We start from the raw sequence: 8,881 nt of genomic DNA on the forward strand, positions 1-8,881 counted from the left end.
ACCATTATTGATTCATCAAATACTTGAATCTCAAAAGGTCGATTTGAATTGGTCGCTAAGCGAGCGAATGTGTTTCGGATGAAGAATCGAATTTGATTGGCGACAATGGCGCTTGGCGTTCAAGGGTCGATTATGTATTCAAAGGATTGAACTTGTTTGATGATTTTGAGCGAGGCTCACGATAGTCGAATGTCAATCCACCGGGTAGTACTAAAATGTACAATGACACAAACGCCAATTTTGGTGGCGGTATGAAATAAGACATTTCGAATTTGTTTCAAGGTGTCGATATGTCAACAAGTGAAAGCGGAACATCAAGTGCCATCGGGATTACTTTAGCCAATCATGATACGAATAGAAATGGGATCGAGTGACAATGGATTTTATATCCGGATTACCGGTGTCGGCAAGTAAGAAAGATGCGATTTGGGTCATTGTTGATAGACCGACCAAGTCGCTCATTTTATCCTGTCGCCAGATTTTTAAGCTCGATAAATTGGCGAATTATCGTCTCCCAAATTATTCGATTGAATGGGGTGCCTATTTCTATCGTGTCGGATAGAGACCCAAGATTACGTCGCGATTTTGGAAAAAAATTGCAAGAGGCTTTGGGTACCAAGTTGCATTTCAAACCGCCTTTCACCCCCAAACCGATGGTCAATCCGGCGGATAATTTAGATACTTGAGGATATGTTAAGATGTTGCGTCCTCGAGTTTAGTGGTTCATGGGAGCGGTATTTGCCGTTGATTGAATTTGCTTACAACAACGACTTTCAATCAAGTATTAAGATGGCACCCTACGAGGCCTTATGCGGTCGTAAATGCCGTGACGCCATTGTTTTGGTGAGCTCGGTGAAAGCAAGATTTTTGGGTGGATTTGATTAGGGATCTTTGAGCAGAAAGTGAAAGTAATCCGTGAAAGTCGAAGATAGCCTCCGATCGTCGAGAAGTCGTCAGCGGACCTAAAGCGTAAGGATATCGAGTATCGGTGGGTGATAAAGTGTTTCTCAAGGTATCGCCTTGGAAAAAGATACTCGATTCGGTAGTAAGGGCAAGTTGAGCCCGAGGTTCGTTGGGCCATATGAGATATCCGAAAGTGAGTCGATCCGGTGGCATATCGTTTGATTTTGCCCCGAACTCGAAAAGGTTCACGATGTCTTTCACGTTTGATGCTTGACGCTATAGATCCGATCCATCGCACGTGATTAGTCCATCGAAATTGAAATTCAAGCTAATATGAGTTATGAGGAAGAACCGATTCGTATCCTATCACGAGAAGTGAAAGAGTTGTGAAACAAGCGGGTTCCGCTAGTAAAAGTGTTATGGCTCAAGCACGGGATAGAAGAAGCTACTTGGGAGACCGAGAACTCTATGAAAGAGCGATATCCAAACCTATTTACGGTAAGATTTTAGGGACGAAAATTTCTTAAGTGGGGAGAGTTGTGACAGCCCAAAATTGACCCTAGTCGGAAGGTGGTCTCGGGACCACAAAACCGAGGCATAAAAATAATTAAAAATTTATTTTGATGCCTATAATATGTGTGCTCATGTATGACATTTTATGATGATTGATTTAGTGTTATAAGGGTGAATTCCACAAGAAAGGACTTAGTAATGAACTTTGAAAGTATGATAGGAAATGTGTGATGACTAATTAAAGCATGCATGCAAAATAATGGACTTGCATGTCAAATTCCCCCTTTATAGGTGGTGGCCGGCCATGACAAGGGAGGATGGGCTAAACATGTCATGAAACATGTTTTGTTGGTGCATTAGGGTGAAATAATAAACAAAGGTGTATGGGTGATAAAAAATGAAAAAAAAATGTGTGTGAGTGTGGTAATCCCCCATTGCCGTGAGTTGTAGAGAAGGAAAGAAAAAATTTTGTTCATCCTTTCTTTGAGCCAAAACTAAGGAAGAAGGAGGATTTTTGCTTCATGCTTGGTTTGGAAGAGATCTAGAAGGAGATTTGGCTAAGTTTGCATCAAGATTAAGGTATGTATGAGGTTGTGTTAGGAGTTTCATGCATGCTTTGGTTGCTAACTTGATGTGCATGTTAGCCATGGCTCAAATCTTTGTTAAGCCATGGAAATGGTATTTGGCCAAAGTTGTTATGGTGATAAAGCCATTGCATGCTAAGTGTGAAGCTTGATGATGATGCATGCAATGATGGATTGTCTACTCTTGAGTAAGATTTTGAGTTTTCTCTTTGTTTTATCATGATTGAAATTGAAAAGGAGCATGATTGTCATATTCGCCATGATGCATTCTTGAGCATGATTCATGCTTCTTGCATGTTAGTTAAAATTTGTGTTTTGGATGGCTATGGACACCTTGAAAATTGGCCATGCTCATATATGCATATATATGATTGCACATTATGTTTGGTTATGAACTAAGTGATGAATATATTGGTTTAAAGAAGAAAATGTGGAAGAATGCTTGTGAAATTGCAAGCACAATTGACCTAGCACACATATAAGTGCTTGATGCTATATTATAAGTTTTGAGCCACAATGTGCAAAGCATTAATTAGTAAATTGCATGCTGTTTTTGTGAGGTATTAAGTGCAAAATTGACCTCAACATGTACATGAATATTAGGCCTTGGGTAGCCTATTGAAGGCCTTAGCATTTCCTTGATGCTCAAATAAATTGTATTGAATTGCTTGATGTAGTATAAAATGTGCATGACCATTGTGTATTCAAGCTAAAGAGTGGCCATATGACCATTTAAAATCCTTGTCATATTCGGCCATAAGCAAGCACAATGAGGTTTTAATAAATTGAATTTGTTTGAATTAGCTCAAGAGCTAAGAGGGCCACAATTGGACAAGGGGAAGGAAAAGGTGATCGAATAGCCGAAAAAGCCGTTCGACAACATCCGAGGTAAGTCCTCAAGAAGTGACCTTACTTGAATTATGTAAGATGAAACATGGATGTGTATGATTATTGATCATGTGTGTATGAGTATTTGAATTCCACCCGGGCTAAGTCCAGAAGGCGAATATGCTAATGATTATAATTGTGTTTGAGCCTTAATGTGAAAATGAAATATGTATGTCCAATGATTATTGATGTATGTGTGCATGAGAAATTGAATGATATCCGGGCTAAGCCCGAAGACAATTATGCTGAAATTTATATCCGGGTTAAGACCGAAGGCAATTGTGCTAGTAGCTATATCGGGCTAAGACCGAAGGCATTCGTGCAAGTTGTTAAATCCGGGCTAAGACCGAAGGCATTTGTGCAAATCGTGATATCCGGGTAAAGTCCGTGAGGCCTTGGTGCGGGTTACCATAACGGGCTATGTCCGAAGGCGATTGAGCAGTACCGACATCCGGATAAACTCGAAGGTATGTGATTTGAAAATTATGAGCTTGCTGGAAAATTTCAGCTAATGCACTTGTGAAATTTCCCAATGATAAGGTAAATACGGTGTGTGCTTTGCTGCGCTAGGAGTAAGGCGTATGAATATCCGCTCCTATGATGGAAGCGAGTTATCGGCCTTAATGAAGCCGTTATTTGTGTATGAACATAAGAGTTGGGATGGTGAAGTAAGTATGATTATGTGAATGTGCATTAATGAAATGATGCATTTAACTATGTGAATGTATTGCTGTAATTAGAGTTGATTATATTCCTTGAGACTTACTAAGCATAAAAATGCTTACTCATTGCTTTGGCTCTCGGTTTTCTAGATTTCGCTCGATAGCAATCGGATTCGGGATCGTTGAAGTCGAAGTCATCCACACTATCAAGCCTCCATTTTGGTATAAATTTTGGTTGAACTTGAGATGGCATGTATAGGACTACCTCTTGTTTGTTAAATATGTTGTAATGTAAGTATGTACGGCCATGCGAAAATGGCTCAAAAAGGAAGCATGAACTTAGACTAATTGTGGTTTGTATGTATATATTTGGTGTCATGATGTGGCTATGGATTGGAAATGGGAATGTTGGTCATATGATCAGCCATTGGCATGGTTAAAATGATCATATATGAACCTATGTATGGCAAGACTAGTTGGTTCATGGAGACTACCAAATAGGTAAGACCTACCTTAAAACAGATGCTGCCAGCTGCAGTGGCGTGAATGTGAAAAATCACCAAAATTCATAGGAATGGAATTAAATAGTGAATAAGCTATGTAAATGAACCTTGATGAGTCTATTTTCTTATGGAAGAAACGAAATGGTCATAGGAGTTACAGGTTAAGAGATATTAAAGCTATTGTGAGACAGGGCCAGAATGGTTTCTGGGTTCCCTGTCGCAACTTTAAAATTTACTATAAATTATCCAGAAAGAATTAGGCGACATACCTTATATGTACAGATTCCATTTTGAGTCTAGTTTCATTTGAAACAAACGGCACCAGCATTAAAGGCCTGTACAGAGAGATATTCAAGTTATACCGCGCGAAGGTCAGAGCAGTCGATCCCTGTAACATGGGTGACTTTAACTAATAAACTGTACTAGTTGGCCCGACCAAAATTCTAGAAATAAATCCATGGATGGATATATGAGTCTAAATTCAGGAAAATTTACGAAACCAGTTTCGAGTTGTGAAACTCGAGATATGATTTTAAGGCGACGGTGATGCAGTCTTCCAGCCTGACTGGAAATGTCAAATTGGTGGGCAAACCATGTGAACTTGGCTTGTTAACCCCTCGTGTCCGACACGGCAATGGTCTCGGGTTCGGGTGTTACAATTTTATTGGTATCGAGCCACGGTTTAGTCGATTCTAGGACTACCGTGATGTGTTTGGGGTCTAGCTATACATGCCATTAAATGATGAATCGATAGTGTGGGGATTTCGACAATTTGATTTTGTGTTTGTTATTAGCAATGGATCCCGATCCCAACCGAAGCGATAGCTGATGGTGTGGAGAGTGTGGCGCTGCTCCCACGCAAGGGACAGCGCCGGCGGACTCTCAACCTATGGCCAGCAATCTTAATGACGAGGCTAGGCAAGCCTTTTATAGTGTGATGAGCGAATGGTTCAATCAATACATTTGAACCAACACGGGCTGTTCCACAACCTCCGTTCCCGACAAATGCAACCCAAGACCTACAATACCTCCGGTGACTGACCAAATAAGGTCAAGTAAGCCCCCAATCGATAGGATTCAAAACACGGGCCACCGAATTTAAGGCTACGGATGATGATGATGCCGAAGCGAGCTGAATTTTTGGTTAGATAACACTATCAAGGTGCTTGATGAGCTATCTGTACACCGATGAGTGCTTAAAGTGTACCATCTCCTTGCTACGCGAGTCCGCCTACTATTGGTGGAGTACTCGACTTGTGGTGCCTAGAGAGCAAGTGACTTGGGAATTCTTTCAAACCGAGTTCTGAAAAAAGTATATCGAGAGATTTATCGACCAAAAGTGGAGGGAATTTCTTGATCTTAAGCAAGGTTCTATGTCCGATATCGACTACTGAGCGAAAGTTTGTGAGGCTTAGCAGACTGTGCGAGAATGCATTTCGTCCGAAGCTATTATGTGTAAACGCTTCGAGGATGGGCTGAATGATGATATAAGGATGTTTGTTGGCATTCTCGAGATCGAGAGTTCGAGTACTCGTTGAGCAAGCTTGTAAAGTAGAAGAGCTTAGAAAGGAGAAACAAAAAGTGATGTGGGAACTGGAGAATTCGAAAGAGGTCCTCGGAAAGTCTCTTCAACAAGCATCGAAGGATTTCGAGATGATGTGAGCCGGTCTAGAGGCTTTTCGGGCTTTTCTAGACGAGGACGCGATCGACCCCTGTGACCACACGAGTCACTTCGATCGCCGATGGTGGAAATGATCACGAGAGAGGGCGGAGTGTCAACATTGTGGCAAATGGCATTCGGGAGCTGTTGGTTTCGTGATCACTCCCGCTATAAGTGTGGATCGGCCGACCACTTTAGGAAGGATTGCCCGAGGATGCTTGAGCAGAATGTGAGTCGAGTGGAAACTCGGGTACTACCATTGCCGAGGTAGGCCACCTAGAAATATGGGCAATGTCGATGGCGGTCGAGAGGATCTAGAGATGCTACCATCGGATCTCGAGGCTCGTGCTCCTGCGAGGACTTATGCCATACGCCACGCCGAGGATGCCGCCTCTCCGGATGTCATTACCAGTACTTTCACTCTTTTCAATACAAATGTGATTGCTTTGATTGACCCCGGTTCTACTCATTCATATATATGTGAAACCTTAGCATCCAAAGAAGACTTGCCTATCGAGTTTCTCGAGTTTGTAATTCGGGTATCAAACCCCTTGGGTCATTACGTGCTTGTCAACAAAGTGTGCAAGAAAAGTCCCCTAGTGTTCCGAGGTTCTTGTTTTCGCTGAACTTGATGCTTTTGCCGTTCGATGAGTTCGACGTTATTCTTGGTCCGGATTGGTTGACCATGCACGATGCGGTTGTAAATTGAAAGAGCAAGACTATCGATTTGAGGAGCTCGAATAACAAGATAATACGGGTTGAGTCTACGGACTTAAAGGAGTTGCCGGTGTAATATCGGCGATGTTGGCCCGTAAATATGTAAGAAAAGGGGTGAAGCATACCTTGCGACGTGCTCGATGACAAGGAATCGAAAAAGAAACCCGAATCTGTGCCCGTGGTTTGTGAATACCGGATGTTTTCCCAAGAATTGCAAGCTTACCACTGTTCGGAAGTAGAATTTGGCATCGAATTGGTACCGGTACCATTCCAATTTCGATAGCTCCGTATCGTATGGCATTAACGGAGTTAAAGGAATTGAAGGTCCAATTGCAAGAATTGACGGATAGAGGTTTCGCTCGACCGAGTTTTTTTTCTCCATGGGCGCACAGTATTGTTTGTGAAAAGAAGGACGGAAGCATGAGGTTGTGCATCGACTATCGTCAACTCAATAAAGTGACGATAAAGAATAAATATCTGTTACCACGAATTGACGATTTGTTTGATCAATTAAAGGGAGCCTCGGTGTTTTCAAAGATAGATTTAAGGTCGGGGTACTATCAGTTGAGGGTCCGAGAATCGGACATACCCAAAACCGCTTTTAGAACGGCACGGTCACTACTGAATTCTTGGTGATGCCGTTGGGGCTCACTAATGCCCCTGCGGTGTTTATGGATTTAATGAATAGAATTTTCAGACCATACTTGGATCGGTTCGTAGTTGTATTTATCGATGACAATTAGGTCAATTCGAGAGATGAAACTGAACACCTGAGGCTAGTGTTGCAAATCTTACGAGATAAGCAGTTATACGCAAAGTTCGGTAAATGTGAATTTTGGTGAAAGAGGTTAGTTTTTTGGGGCACGTGGTGTCGTGATCGGTGTCGGTGGACCGAACAAAATTTCGACCATAGTCAATTGGAAACCTCCAAGGAATGTTACCGAAGTTTGGAGCTTTTGGGGCTTCTAGGATACTATCGACGATTTGTGAAAGGTTTTTCGATGATAGGCTGCGTCGATGACGAAACTACTCTAAAAAGATGTTGAGTTCGAGTGGTCGGAACATTTGTCAAGAAAGTTTCGATCGACTAAAAACTTGTTTAACCGAGGCCCGATGCTAGTACTGGTAGAGTCCGGTAAAGAGTTTGTCATATCTGATGACGCATCCTTGCTTGGGTTAGGTTGTGTGTTGATGCAAGAAGGTCGAGTTGTGGCTTACGCGTCGAGACAACTAAAGCCGCATGAGAGAAACTATCCGACCCATAACCTTGAACTAGCGACCATAGTGTTCGCCTTGAAGATATGGCGGCATTACTTGTTTGGAGAAAGGTGTCATATTTATTGGACCACAAGAGTCTAAAATATTTGATGACTCGTAACGATTTAAACCTGCGACAAAGACGTTGGCTTGAGTTGTTGAAAGACTATGAACTCGGCATTGATTATCACCGGAAAGGCCAACGTGGTGGCCGATGCTTTAAGTCGCAAGGCTTTATGCGCTTTGAGAGCGATGGATGCTCATTTATCCGTTTCACCCAGGAGGTGCTAGTAGTCGAATTAGAGGCCAAACCATTATTGATTCATCAAATACTTGAATCTCAAAAGGTCGACATTTGAATTGGTCGCTAAGCGAGCGAATGTGTTTCGGATGAAGAATCGAATTTGATTGACGACAATGACCGCTGACGTTCAAGGGTCGATTATGTATTCCAAGGGATTGAACTTGTTTCGATGATTTTGAGCGAGGCTCACGATGAGTCGAATGTCAATCCACCGGGTAGTACTAAAATGTACAATGACCAAACGCCAATTTTGGTGGCGGTATGAAATAAGACATTTCGAATTTGTTTCAAGGTGTCCGATATGTCAACAAGTGAAAGCGGAACATCAAGTGCCATCGGGATTACTTTAGCCAATCATGATACCGAATAGAAATGGGATCGAGTGACAATGGATTTTATATCCGGATTACCGGTGTCGGCAAGTAAGAAAGATGCGATTTGGGTCATTGTTGATAGGTGACCAAGTCGCTCATTTTATCCTGTCATACAGATTTTTCGCTCGATAAATTGGCGAATTATCGTCTCCCAAATTATTCGATTGAATGGGGTGCCTATTTCTATCGTGTCGGATAGAGACCCAAGATTACGTCGCGATTTTGGAAAAAAAATTGCAAGAGGCTTTGGGTACCAAGTTGCATTTCAAGACCGCCTTTCACCCCCAAACCGATGGTCAATCCGAGCGGATAATTTAGATACTTGAGGATATGTTAAGATGTTGCGTCCTCGAGTTTAGTGGTTCATGGGAGCGGTATTTGCCGTTGATTGAATTTGCTTACAACAACGACTTTCAATCAAGTATTAAGATGGCACCCTACGAGGCCTTATGCGGTCGTAAATGCCGCACGCCATTGTTTTGGTGAGCTCGGTGAAAGCAAGATTTTCGGTGGATT

Source organism: Gossypium arboreum, chromosome 2, assembly GCF_025698485.1.
Source record: "Gossypium arboreum isolate Shixiya-1 chromosome 2, ASM2569848v2, whole genome shotgun sequence".
Taxonomy (NCBI): Eukaryota; Viridiplantae; Streptophyta; class Magnoliopsida; order Malvales; family Malvaceae; genus Gossypium; species Gossypium arboreum.